The 14,304-nt window shown below is 33.6% G+C and overlaps 1 non-coding gene across 1 annotated transcript; it reads right to left on the minus strand.

Moving 5' to 3' along the window:
• Positions 1 to 12,255: 12,255 nt before the first annotated feature.
• On the minus strand, positions 12,256 to 12,362 carry LOC121229846 (small nucleolar RNA R71). The gene has a single exon (XR_005927801.1). It is a non-coding gene; the product is annotated as a small nucleolar RNA R71 (small nucleolar RNA).
• Positions 12,363 to 14,304: the final 1,942 nt, after the last annotated feature.

A 14,304-nucleotide genomic window follows, 5' to 3' on the forward strand; every position in this document is an offset into this window, starting at 1 on the left:
AAATCTGTTCATTTTCATACGAGGTAAGTCGATACACTAGTGTGTTAAATTGAATTATTATTGCCTATATGATATTTGAATTGTGGTCAACAGATATGAGAGCTAAATATATGAAATCCGAGAAAGTTCCGACAATGTGACGACGTCTGAAAAGTCTCGTACGAACCATAGGAATAGTTAGGATACATATGTCATGACATAGGATTTTCGATATGTGATTTCATGTAAGACCACATCTAGGACGTTGGCATGGATTTGAGATTTACGTGTAAACCATGTCTGGGACATTGCCATCATATTTGATTTCGTGTAAGACCCTGTCTGGACAGTGGCATCGATATTTTTGATTACATGTAAGACCACGTCTAGGATGTTGGCATTGTACTAGCTTTCCGAGCTCTCTGAGTATCCTTAATGATTCCGAACGGTTCAACAGGCATTCTGAGAATTGAATTAACTATGTGAATGTATATCCGATTTAGGTACGTACTAATTATATATATGAAATTTGGCAATGAAAGGTGAGTATGAATATGATCTTTGATATGTGAATTACATGGAAATGTGGTACAGTTATAAGTATGTGTTTATGTACAATTGAGTTAAATGAGAAATATGAACTTGCTATTGAGTTATGTTATGATTCACATGAATGAAATAGTTTATAATTGTGATATATGATAAGTTTATTTGTATATGGCTTACTAAGCTTTTGAAAGCTTACTTTGTGTGTTTTTCATCCGTTTTATAGATATCGAAGATACCAAGAGCTCGAGGATCGTCGAGGATCATCACCACACTATCAAACTTAATCTTGGTACCTTTTGAAAATGTATATATCAAGGTATGGCATGTATAGGCTAGAGAACTTTGAATATGTTTTGTGAAGTGTATAATTAGCCATGTGATATGGCTTGATTATGGTTGATCTTACGGTTTAATTTTAGTACATGTTTTGTGTTCAAAATGGTATGTTTTGATGTGCTCTTGAATGACCAAATGAAATGGTCAATTTTGGTAAGTCTCATGGTTGATTTAAGAAGTTAATATGATGTGAAATGCTATGAATTGAAATTGATTAATATGATGTATGAATCATATGCTTTTGATATAAAAATATGTACTTGAAATTGGTATGTTTGATTTGGATTGTTATATGGGAATTAATAATGATATCATGGGTCAATTTGTGCATGATTAGTATGTTTTTGGCTGCTTTTGAGGCACAAAGTGTGCTTTTTTTATGCTTGTAGGGAGAACCCTTAAGGGGTGGCATATTGGCCTTGTAAATGGCCTATTTTTTCCCACACGAGCGTGTGTCTCAACCGTGTTGCTCGAGGGCCATTTCGAAATGAGCCTGAGCAGACCACACAGTCGCACACATACGAGCGTCTGCTAGGCTGTGTGGCCAAGTCAGTTTCGAGCACAGGCTAGACACATGGGCGTGTGACTGGCCGTGTGACCCAAGCTAGTAGCCTCCCAAATTTTCACACGGCCTGGCACACAGGCGTGTCTTGTGGCCGTGTGTACAAGTCAGTATGTATGCCCTGTTTTGGCACGGCCGAGACACACGGGCGTGTCTAATTCCATGTGAGGCACACGGTCTGTTCACACGGACGTGTGACCTCTATAACTTAAAAAATTGTTAAGGTTCAGAAAAATTTTGTATGTGTTTGATTTAGTCTCAACCTATTCCTAATGCATGTTTAAGGTCTCGTTGACCTAAGAAAGGGACTTTATGTTGATGTTTGACTATGATGCTATGATGCTATGATGTTTGTGAAATGAATGTGAAATGTTTGGATTTATCTAGTAATGCCTCTTAACCCTAGTCCAGCGACAAATACGGGTTAAGGGTGTTACAATTTCTTTCATGATTAGTGAGTGAAATCAATAAAAAAGTATAATGACTACCTAAATGTCATAAGAAGTGCATCCAGATTTATCCTGAAGGAGAGAGAAAATAAGGATTAGTAGTGAATATAAGTGATTAAGGTAATAATGATAAACTTTTTCTTGAAATTCATATTAGTTTTAATTAAAGAACATAGATTATGATATTTTATTATGATTTTAATATGTAAATATTGTATCGTTTGATATGGAAAGTGAAGAAAAAGTGAAGGCAAGTGAGAAACAAGTGGAGAATTAAAGTGAAGAAGGAGCCAAAGGAAAAAGAAGAAGAAAAGAGTTTGATTTCAAACCTTTGGTTGTAAGTACAACTAGAATTCTACTTACTTTAAATAACTTGTTAATTGTTAAATTTAATTAGATGAGTAAAAATCTTTACATGATATTTAAATATAAGCTTACATGTTACATAAATGAAGAATAAGATATGATAATGATTAAGAATAATATAGTGATGACTTGATTTTTCTTTTACTAAGTAGTTAAATAAAGAGAAAAAGAAAGAAAAATGGGAAATATTGAAAGTGAGAAAAAGTATTAAATTTTAAAAGTCATAAAAATTGATGAAATTGTAATTATTATGAGTATGTGATAAATGAAGTGAAATATGTTAATACGTGATATGTGAAATGAGATGGAAATGTAATAATAATACTTGATGAATTATGTGAAAGAAAAGGATTAAATTATAAAATATGTAAAAGTGACATGTCAAAGTTATAATAAGAATTACTAGTGATTTATGGAAATATTACTAAGGGTCCCTTTGGATGGGCGATTACTTCTAATACAGTGCGTTTAGCTTTCTTTTTGTCTTACGCTGCAGTATCGCTATAATATCTAATCTCATTGCCCCTGCTATTTTTACTCTAACCGTAGGTAAATACACCACTCATCCAAAGGGGCTTTAAATACTGAAATATGTCATATGAATTAAGAAAAGTTAGAAATTTTGTCTTTGAGTTTTTACAAGTGGATTAAATTGAAATAAATTTAAAGTATTGAGATTTTGTTTTGAAATAAGAAAATGAAATTGATTTTGATATACTTGTCCAAGTAGACAAAATAAGAACTAGTGGGTTATAAATGGCATGCCATTAAGGAAGATTTAGTGTGCTCTCTGTTAAGTATTTTGGTGTTGTCCATTATGCACTTCGGTGTTGTCTTGTTATGTGCTTCGACATTATCCCACTATGTTTCGTATATCCTATGTGTTTTGTTCAGTCTACTGGGCCTCTGTTAAATGTTGAAATATCGTATCTATTAAATAAAGAAACAAGAAAATTAAATGTATTGAAATTGGACTAAATTGGGACTTGATAAATAATAGCAATAGATGAAAAGATGTGATAATTGAATGGTAAGTTTAGAGTTAATTATGAGTACAAGTTCTGAATAAATTTATGAAAATGATCATAAAATAAATTAAGTTTCTATAATGGACAAAATGTTAATTAAACTCTAATTGTACTTACTAATCTGCCAACAAATATAGTAGTTATTTCGGTCTATTTCCGCACTTAAGGAGCTTGTTTTCTATCCATTTTATTATTTAATATTGCATTTTCAGTATTTAGTAGTTACTAGTAAAAGTTAGTAAAATAAGTGTTTTTTAAAAATACATTTTGTGAGTGTTGTGACCTATTAGGCCGACACGAGTCTTATGTAGTTCTAATTTGTGTAATTGAGTGTGTAGAATGATAAATTATAGTTCCAATGGACGTAGGAGTAAGGGACGAGTGATGCACAGGCTTCCTGAGCCGTGAAACATGACACGAACCAAAAAAGGCACAAAACATATGTCATGTCGCGCCATAGGCCTTGCATGGCGCGACATAGACCCGGCGTGGTGCCCAAGTATTTCAAGGCTATTTTCATTCGCACAATCAACATTATACGAAGACCTAGGATGTGCTGAAGACTTAATTCAGGCTACCAACACTCCTATAAATAAAGTTTTCCTTTGTTTTTTATAAACTCTTTGTTCTTCTCTCTTGGAATCAGTTTCGATCCAAGAGTTATTTTATTTAATTGAATTATTTCAATTCAATCTAGGTAATTATTGATAGATTAACAAAATCAACTTATTTATTCGGGTCATAACAAATTACTCGCTTAAAAAGTTGGCTCAGATGTATGTATCCAACATTGTTAGATTACGTGGTGTATCATTGTCAATCATTTTTTATTGCAACCTGAGATTTACCTCTAGATTTTGGGGTAAGTTACACGAGGCTTTGGGCACCAAGTTGAATTTTTGTATGACTTTCCACCCGTAGACTGATGGTTAGTCCGCGAGAGTAATTTAGGTACTCAAAGATATACTTCGATGTTGCATTCTTGAATTTCAAGGTACCTAGGAAAAGTTTCTTCCATTAGTTGAATTTGCTTATAACAATAGTTACCAATCAAGGATTAGAATGGCCCTATATAAAGCTTTATATGGTCGAAAGTGTAGAACTCCACTGTGTTAGACTGAATTAAGTGAGAAAAAGATTTCTGCAACAGATTTGATCCATGAAACCGAAGAAAAAGTTAAGGTTATAAAAGAATGTTTGAAAGTTGCTTTAGACCGTAAAAAATCATACGCTGATTTAAAAAGAAAAGACATCAAACTCTAGGTTGGAGATAAAGTATTCCTAAAAGTACTACTATGGAAGAAAGTTCTCTGTTTAGGCTAAAAGGGGAAAATCAATCCACGTTTCATTGGTTTGTACGAGGTTCTCGAGAGAATAGGGCTGGTAGCATACCATTTGGCTTTGCCGTTAGAACATGAAAAGATTCATAACGTCTTTCACGTGTCGATGTTGCAATGGTATAGATCGAATACTTCTCACGTGATCTCTTTGGTGGTAATAGAGTTAGTGTCTAATATGACATACTGTGAGGAATCGTTAAGATTCTAGCTCGGGAAGTTAAAGAGTTGAGAAATAAATGGATAGGTTTAGTGAAAGTTTTATGGAAACATCACAGTGTTGAGGAACCACCTGAAAACCGGAAGAAGCTATGAAATTACAAAACCCAAACCTTTTTTCTAGTAAGATTTTCAAGGAAAAAATTCCTGTAGAGGGGAGAGTTGTAACAACTAGATTTTCATTGGTTTCAAAAATAGTGGTTTTGAAACCATAATTTCGACTAGTGAGTCAGTAAATATTATTTATTTAATAATTAAAAGGTTATTAGATTGTTGTATTAAAGTTTGTTCGATAATTTTGATGTTTGTATAGTTAATTAAGGAAAACGAACTAAATCGTAAAAGCTACAAAAGTTATTTGTTATTAAATTATGTGTTATTTGAGGTATAAAATCATGGATGAAGGGTTTTAATTGGCAATTTGGCCATTTTGGATTGTAATGGACGATTAAGACATGTCTAATAAAGAAATTTTAGTTAAAATAAAAGGGCAATTTAGTAAAATAGTAAATATTAACATAAACAAAAGAATTAAAAATATCATCTTCTTCATTTTTCACTTGGGTTAACCGAAAACACCACCGAACTTTAAAGGATGATCGACCAAGCTAAATTTCTTTGCATGTAAGTCCTAATCAAGTCCATTTTTAAGAATTTTTATATTTTTGATATTGTTGTAGCTTAATCTAGTTAGTACAGGGACTATTTCGTAAAACTTTTAAAGGTTTTGAAACTTGACATTAATTATTTTTAGGTATTCTTGAAGTTAAATGATAGGTTTTTAAGATTGATTGTTAAACAGGACTATTTTGTAAAGAGATTTTTGTTAGTTTTGAGTTTAGGGATTAAAATGATAAAATATTGAATTTAGCATGAAATTCTTGTGAAATTTCATTAACTATGGGCAGTATAAGAATAAAGGCGGCCTAAGGGTTTTAGGCTTAATTGTGTTAAATGTGTAGGTTTCGATTTTAGGGACTAATTGAATAAAAGGTTAAAGTTCAAGGAAATAATGTAAAATATTATTAAAGGGTGAAATGCATGTGTTTAGATATTTTAAGGTATTTGAAATGATTAATTGAGTTAAATTATTATATAGATCAAGAAAAGGATCAATCGATCGATAAACGCAGAGAAAGGAAAATCGTTGAGTAGTCCTCGATGTTTTATTGATAAGTTCATATTAGGTTCTTTTTTATTGATAATTACTTATGTTTGTAATAGGTATGTATATATTTTGGTATGATTTTTGAAATAAATGTTGAAATGGGTATTGAAAGGTTGAATTGTAAAGTATAACAATTTACATGTTTAGAAATGAATAGTGTTGGTATGGAATGCATATGATCATGTTGAATATGGTATTATGTTATAATGATGGAAAGAGTATGAGATTTTAGTTAAGGCCCGTGTGAGCTTGGTGAATGATTAGAATACAAATGACATATTATTAGGGTTTATCAGACACTATTTACTGTTGATTATATTTATCAGGTACATTTTTACTTGTGTTATATTTATCAGGCACTATGTGCCGATGGTGGATACAATACCGATGGCTAGAATCTAGCATTTGTCGCAGATTTTTGATAGCTTGTGTAAGCAACTTTGAGTAATGGTTAATGATAAACCTTAATTTATACATATTTTTACCCCATGTTTAACGCATTTTATGGATGATTTCCCATTAGAATTGGTAAATTCGATGCTCCTAATGCTTTAATTTCATGTTTTATACCTAGGAGAGCATAGGAGGGCGAAAGGAACGAGAAACAGGCCAAAAACAGAGAAAATGGGCCAAAGTACGAAATCAACACGGCCTGGACCTCCTCATACGGGCAGACCACACGGTCGTGTCAATTTGGCAGGCTAGAGCACGGCCTGAAGCAATCGTACACGGGCGTGTCCCTGCCGAGCCCAAGTTGAGTCCAATTCGAAAAAGGCTAATTTTGAGGGCTCTTAGGCATTCCAAAGCCTATAAATACACCCTAGAGGAGGAAGAAAAGGGACACACAAAATAGGGGGCAAGGAATTACCCCAGGAAAGCCGATTGATCCATCTCAGAAGTCGGATTCATCATCAAGACTGAAGATCTCTCCTCAATTTCCCTTCAGGAGTTTTGGGTTTTCTTTATGTTTTGTATTCTTTATTATTCTGAGATGTTTTCTTGTTTAGTTATGAACTAAAACCCCTAAATACCTAAGGGGAATGAAACCTAAGACGAATCTTGTTATTATTTTTTGAATCGTATGATAAATATTTAACTTGTTCTTAATTATGTGTTCTTAATTCTTGTTTTGAAACCTAATAAGCGGATCCATAGATCGAGTTAATGCAACCCTAGAGTGTTAATTAGAGAAAAGTCTCAGTTATTCAATCTAGGGATTAGACGTTATTAGTCTTGAATAGGGATAATAACATAACTTAGGGATCTCTGCGAAACAAGTTGAATGAATAAATCGTCCGATTCGGAGCCAAAATAACAAGTACAATCTAGGTGGATTTTTCCTTAGGTATCGCCTTCATTCAATCGATTTTCCCAAAAGCAATTTCTCAATTCTATTCTCAGTGAGTTCTTAGTTTAGATAATTAGTTAGTTAAAACAAAAACCTCTTTATTCTTAGGCTAGATAATAAAAAGACAGTCATTACTAGTACTTTTAGTTCCTTTGGGTTCGACAATCCGGTCTTGCTAAAACTATACTACTGTTCGATAGGTACACTTGCCTACATCGCAATAATAGTCAGTTTCAAGAACGAGTAATTATAAATATTTAAAACCTATCACGAAATCACGCGATTAGTTAATGTCCCGATTGACAGCTTGTGTGAGCAAAGTTATCCTGAGTATCCGAAATTAATTTACCAAAGTTCTCTAGGCAAAATAAGATAAAGTAAATGAATCGAAATGTAATCTTATTTCATGGAATGTTATTCATTGAATGAATGTAAATGGCATGTGTGTTATGCTACCTATATGTCTTCATGTTTGGTATTATGCTCATGACTAACCATTTTGATATGATAGGGAATATGTAACAGGACAAGGAATACTATGTTTGAATGTTAATTTCAATTAGTAGGATTTTAAATGGCAAGTATGTTGTGTTTATATTACACGAACTTACTAAGATTTAAGTAAGCTTACCGTGTTTCTTTTCTTCCTTGTAGATTGTTGGAATCGTGCTGTCGATTGGATCATCTTTAGAGCTCACACTATCCAAAAATCATTTTAGTAGCCATTTACACATTTTTCTCGGTTATAAGTGTCATGTAAATAGGTTAATGGCAATGTATGTATATACGTAGTTTGATTATGTTTTGTGTCATCTTGAATATGAATTATGTATAATGATGTAAACCATAATGGTTGCTTTGGTTGATTGTGGTATGAGTTGTTATAAGCATGTTTTGGTACCTATAATGTATCTTGCTTGAAAAATTGGTATCTACATTCTAGGTTTTTTGGTGAAATTTGCTTGATGATATTTTAGCATTGGAAATGAAGATTATATGTGAATGTTTATGCATGAACTGTAATAGTCTGTTCTCAATGAAATCGGAACAGTGGTTTTGGGACCAGAAATCCAACGTAGAAATATTAATTTTATTATTATTTTAATGTCTAAGCATGTTAGTATTACTGTATAAAAATTTCGCTACGAAATTTTATCCTTTGCATGCTTAATTCAATAAAAACGACTAAATTGCAAAAGGTACAAAATTTGAGTTCTATAAGCTAAAGGGATTTAATAGTTATGAAATTAAATGGTTAAAGGGTTTATGTTGTGAATAAACCATTTTTTATTAAGTGGACTCTTATGAACATCTTTTTAATGATTTTTAAAGTAAATGGGAAAGGTTACTTTAGTAATTTCATAAATAAATTAAAACAAAAATAAGAAAAGATGGTATCATCTTCTCTAATTCATCATCCACCGAAATTTTAAGAGGAAATTCATTAGAGAAGCTTACATATTTGGTCAACCTTCCAAAGCTTGCATGGTATGATTTTTCGTCCCGTTTTTAATGATTTCTATGTTTTTGGAGTCGTTGCAACTTAATCTAGCTAATCCAAGCACTAATTTGCAAAAAATTTAAAAGATTAAAGTTTTTCTATGAGTGAATTCATGTTGTTTGTGAAGTTTTGATGGTAGAAAGTAAATCCTTGTTGTTAGATAAACAACTTTTGTTAAGTGATTTTTGATAAATTTTTCAATTAGGGGTATTGAAAAACGTGAAATATTCATGGTGTAATTTGGAAAATAATGAAATGTGTGAGCTGCTATGAGCTTGTATGAAATTCAACTAGGTTTGGGTAGGGGTGAAATTGCATAAATTTCATTTTACGAGCCTAAGGGATAATTTGTAAAAAAATCAAAACATTAAGGGAAAAAGTGTAATTTTGTAAAAATTTGAATTTGGATTGAATTGAGTAGAATAGTTATTAAATTGATTAAAATTTTTCATTTAGATCAAGATAGACCACGTACAGCTCTAGATCGAGACAAAGAAAAAACTTCAGATTAATCGACTACATTTCTACGTTTATCATCGAGGGAAGTTCGTATGTTTAAATAGCATTTTAAATTATGTTTTCAATGCTATTATTTTATATAATGTCAAATTGTGTTTTGATGGAAAAATCCAATGGCGTATCAATGATCATTGGCTGATGAAAAGGGATAGCTTCGGCTATCAAAATAATGAAAAGGGATAGTCTTGGCTATCAAATTATGAAAAGGGATGGTGACAACCATCCACAATGAAAAGGTATGGTGACGACCATCGAACAATGAAAAGGGATAGCTTCGGCTATCAAATTTTGAAAAGGGATAGCTTCGGCTATCAAATTATGAAAAGGGATGGTGATGACCATCAACAATGAAATGTAATGGTGATGACCATCAAATAATGAGAAGGGATAGCTTTGACTATCGAGCTGTGAAAAGGGATAACTTTGGCTATCCGGCTATGAAAAGGGTTGGGACAACCAACGTGATTTTATCATGTAAGCTTCGGTAAGAATTATCGATGCCATTTACCTTATTACTATGGAAGGTAGTTATTATGTGATATCCATGGCAATGAGAAGTATAAATTCACTTGAATTAAGTTTATGAATCATTTATTCTTATGTTGAATTGATACATATGTAATATAAGATTACGCAATGTATTAATAAGCATAGATTATATACTATTAACTTATTAAGAATAACAATCTTACCTTGTGTTTATTTCTCTGTGTTTTGTAGTTAACCAGAAGCTCGTTTGGGTTGGAAAGTCATCAGAGACCTATCACACTATCCATCGGTTATATCGGTAGATTTTGACGTTTTTAAGTCTTGGTTATAATGGCATGTATAGGTGTTTTGGTTGATGTTATAGCCATTATGTTTTGGCTTGTAAATTTGGTATTTTGAATGATGAAATGGTGTTAAGTTGGCATCTATATATTTGGCCTTATAATGGTTGTTGTTTTGGTGTTTATGGTAGCTATATGATGGAAGTTAAAATGATAGTTAAACATGTTTGTTATAAACTGTCTTTTGATATGTTTGAATGTAGTGATTTGGTATTTTAGTTATAAATGACATATATGGCTAATGGTGCTAGGTGTTAAATAACATATAAGGTACTTTTGGTGTGAATTGGTAAACAAAATGGTAAGTTTTGACATAAACTTAGTTATATGTTAGTTGAACTTTTGGCCAAACTATGCATATGGTTATATATGCTTATTTGTGGTGATTGAGGTGCCTTTTAGGCATATTGGTTGTATGCTTATGTACCGTATTTGGATAACTTGATTATGCATGTTTTTAGTGCAATTTGAAGGCTTGTTTATATGTGGAAAATAGATTGTAGGTAGATGCATGCATGGGTAAGAAAAATGGCTTGGAAATGGTCTATTTTTCGTCCATACAGCCACAAACACAAGTGTTATGAACTAAAACCCCTAAATACCTAAGGGGAATGAAACCTAAGATGAATCTTGTTATTATTTTCTGAATCGTATGATAAATATTTAACTTGTTCTTAATTATGTGTTATTAATTCTTGTTTTAATATCCCAGGATACTGATTCAAGACAAGCTCTTATTCAGAGGAGGAATAGACCCTGTCTAAGAGTACATTTGTCATAATTAAGCGGAGTTGATTGCGCGCCTAGACATAGTGTGACAAGATTTTGCCGGATTAAGGTGAAACCTAATAAGGGGATCCATAGATCGAGTTAATGCAACCCTAGAGTGTTAATTAGAGAAAAGTCTCAGTTATTCAATCTAGGGATTAGAAGTTATTAGTCTTGAATAGGAATAATAACATAACTTAGGGATCTCTACGGAACAAGTTGAATGAATAAATCGTCCGATTCGGAGCCAGAATAACAATAAAGTCTAGGTGGATTTTTCCTTAGGTATTGTCTTAAGTTAATCGATTTTTCCCAGAAGCAATTTCCCAATTCTTTCCTCTGTGCGTTCTTAGTTTTGACAATTAGTTAATTAAAACAAAACCTCTTTATTCTTAGGCTAGATAATAAAAAGACAGTTATTACTAGTACTTTTAGTTCCTTTGGGTTCGACAATCTGGTCTTGCTAAAACTATACTACTGTTCAATAGGTACACTTGCCTACATCGCGATATTAGTTAGTTCAAGAACGAGTAATTATAAATATTTAAAACCTATCACGAAACCACGCGATCAAGTTTTTGGTGCCGTTGCCGGGGAACTAAGATATTAGGAACGCTCAATTTTTATTACTTTAGCCATTTATTTTTCTTTCAATTTAATTTAATTTAATTTTTATTATTTATTAACCTACTCTTTCTTTCTCTTGGCAGGCTTTTATAGTTTATGACTAGAAGAAACTCGTCAGGACCATTACTTTTTGACGAAGAAATCGATCGTATAGTTCGTAGAAACCAAAGAGAAATAAGGCGCAGCTTAAGATACACAGAGAACGAGCAAGAAGATGACACTCAACCCCCAACTGAAGAGATGGCTGAAAACCAAGGCAATCAGCTACCTCTTGCAATTGCGGTTAATCAAAATCCTGCTCCATGCACTATATGTGATTATGCTAAAGCTTCTTTAACAGGAACTGAATCAAGCATAGTTAGACCTGCTGTAGCTGCAAATACTTTTGAATTAAAGCCTAACACTATTCAAATGATAAAAAAATTTGTTCAGTTTGATGGTTTGCAGGATGAGGATCCCAATGCTCATTTAGCCAACTTCTTAGAACTATGCGATACATTTAAAATTAATGGCGTTTCTGATGATGCCATACGTCTTCGGTTGATTCCCTTTTCATTGAAGAACAAAGCTAAACAGTGGTTGAACTCATTACCACGAGGGTCAATTACTACTTGGGAACAAATGACCGAAAAATTTTTACTAAAATATTTTCCGCCAGCTAAGAAGGCTAAATTACGTAATGATATCTCTTTTTTTGTGCAGATGGATTTAGAAACACTCTACGATGCATGGGAGAGATACAAGGACCTTTTGAGAACATGCCCCCACCATGGGTTACCACTTTGGCTCCAAGTACAAACATTTCACAATGGTCTGAATCCTTCGACTCGGCAAATGGTTGACACAACGGCGGGCGAAACCATCTACAATAAAACACCGAAAAATGCCTATGAGTTTATAGAGGAGATGTCACTGAATAACTATTAGTGGCAAGTCATGAGGACAAAGCCAACGTAAAAAAGCTAGCATTTATAACGTCGATTCAGTCACCATACTCTCTAATCAGGTAAAACTCTTGAATAAAAAGATTGATGGTTTTCTTAATTCTTCACAGGTTCACCCAGTAATGCAGTGAGAAGCAAGTGGAGGTGGAACAAACCATTCAGAATACCAACCTTATGGCCATAACCTGGATAACGAGCAATTAAACTACATGGGTAATAATCCTCGACATGAAAACAATCCATATAGTAACACTTATAATGCAGGTTGGAGGAACCACCCCAATTTCTCGTGGGGCGGTCAAGGAAATCAAAGACCACAACTTCCTCCGGGCTACCAACAACCACCCTACCAACAGGAAAAGAAGCCAAACCTTGAAGAGATGCTCTCAAAGTTTATATCAGTGTCAGAAACCCGTTTCCAAAACACCAAGACAGCACTTAAAAATCAACAAGCGTCGATCCAAGGGCTCGAAACTCAAATAGGCCAGCTTTCTAAACTAATCTCCGAACGACCACAAGGTAGTTTGCCAAGTAATACTGAACCTAACCCAAGAGAACAACTTAACGCAATTAATATGCAAGATGACAAAGGAGTCGTTGAGCCTGAACCAGAACCGAGGCAAGAAACTGTGGTAAGCAAAGGTCAAGGTGAGGTAGATCAAAATACAAACAAACCAATGACTGTCGAATATAAACCTCGTGTGCCATACCACAACGTGACAAGGAAAGACCGCTCAGATGAAAAATTTGGTAAATTCCTTAAACTCTTAAAAAATTACATATTAACTTACCGTTTATTGAAGCTTTATCGCAGATGCCAAACGCAATGAAATTTTTAAAGGAGCTTTTAGCAAATAAGCGGAAGTTGGACGAGGCGTCGCATGTGAAGCTGAACGCAATTTGCTCGGCAATTCTCCAAAATGAACTACCCAACAAACTAAAAGACCTAGGGAGCTTTACTATTCCTTACTTAATTGGTAGTTTAGATGTTAATCATGCATTAGCTGATTTAGGGGCTAGTATCAACGTCATGCCTTACAAAATGTTTAAGGAACTAGGTCTCGAGAAACCCAAACAGATTAGGATGAGCATTCAATTAGCTGATAAAACTATAAGATTCCCTAGAGGTATTATTAAAGATGTGCTAGTTAAAATCAATAAATTTATATTTCCTGTTGACCTTATTCTTCTAAACATAGAAGAGGATAGCAACACTCCCTTAATTCTAAAAAGGCCCTTTTTAGCAACTGCTAAAACCATCATTGATGTTGGCACAAGTGAACTCACACTCCGGGTAGGAGACGAAACGATCACCCTTCAAGCTCGCAATTCTGGCAACACATCAAGAATTGAAGGTGATCATTTAAACCATTCTGCTAAAACTAACAATATGGTGCAACCTACTTTGCAGAAAATGAGTCTGATGAAAGCACTCGAGTCATTCTCAAGCAATAGTAAAGGACCTGTTCATAAAGATCGAAGACTACAAATCAAGGAACTCGATGAATGGCGGATGCACAAACCAAGAACACCTGATAAACTGAAACTACTCCAAAACGAGCCCAATACCTCACAAAATCAACTTAAGGTTGGTGATAAGGTCTTATTATATGCCGCAGATCCCCACATTGTCACTACCACACTAAATGAGGAAATCCCTCTTACGGTACTCAGTATTTTTCCATTTGGTACGGTAGAGGTGAGTCATCCCAAGTTCAGCAGTTTTAAGGTAAACAACACCCGATTAAAACCTTATTTTGATGAGATTGATAGC

The sequence above is a fragment of the Gossypium hirsutum genome, chromosome A05 (assembly GCF_007990345.1).
Source record: "Gossypium hirsutum isolate 1008001.06 chromosome A05, Gossypium_hirsutum_v2.1, whole genome shotgun sequence".
Lineage (NCBI taxonomy): Eukaryota > Viridiplantae > Streptophyta > Magnoliopsida > Malvales > Malvaceae > Gossypium > Gossypium hirsutum.